Source organism: Sinocyclocheilus grahami, unplaced genomic scaffold, assembly GCF_001515645.1.
Source record: "Sinocyclocheilus grahami isolate Dianchi unplaced genomic scaffold, SAMN03320097.WGS_v1.1 scaffold92089.1, whole genome shotgun sequence".
Classification (NCBI taxonomy): domain Eukaryota; kingdom Metazoa; phylum Chordata; class Actinopteri; order Cypriniformes; family Cyprinidae; genus Sinocyclocheilus; species Sinocyclocheilus grahami.
Window position 1 is genome coordinate 1 of NW_015531287.1, and position 551 is coordinate 551.

The 551-nt window shown below is 44.1% G+C and overlaps 1 long non-coding RNA gene across 1 annotated transcript; it reads left to right on the forward strand.

The window, feature by feature from the left end:
* LOC107581170 (uncharacterized) lies at positions 1 to 544 on the forward strand. The gene is made up of 3 exons (XR_001608800.1): positions 1 to 32; positions 190 to 266; positions 443 to 544. It is a non-coding gene; the product is annotated as an uncharacterized lncRNA (long non-coding RNA).
* The last annotated feature ends 7 nt before the right edge of the window (positions 545 to 551 follow it).

Sequence of the window (551 nt, forward strand, 5' to 3'; positions counted from 1 at the left end):
AGAACATGTTCCCCTCGATCAACGTACACAAGGTAATTCACTCGCTCAGAACTGCAAAACGTTTCTCCGCATGTGGTGAAAGTATAGTCTTCTGAGATCTGTGATGTGTGTCTGATGTTGTTGTCCTCTTGGTGGTGAGAAGATATGAAGGTTCATGCATGTTTTGATCATTAAACTCCAGTTTCTCAGCTCAACCTCAACAGCATAAAGAGATGTGTGCTGTTAAATTATGATCCCGTGTCCCAGGAGGTGGAGTTTCGTCATTAGTAAGTAGCTTCGTTTTGTTTTCTTGTCATCAAATTAAAGGTGCACATGATGCAATTTTTAAGAATGACTTTCCTGTGATTGTTTTCAAAGTAAACGCACTGATGCATCCTCAAACGAATGCTGTCTTGTGAGGTTTCTTTCAATATCCTCTAACCCTCTCCATGTCTTCCTGCAGCAGCCTGAAGGTGGTGCCCGTGGGCATGAGTCGAGGGGTGAAGAAGCTCATGCAGGAGAAGTTTCCCAACATGAGCAAGCTGGAGGACATCAGCGAGCTCCTCATGAAG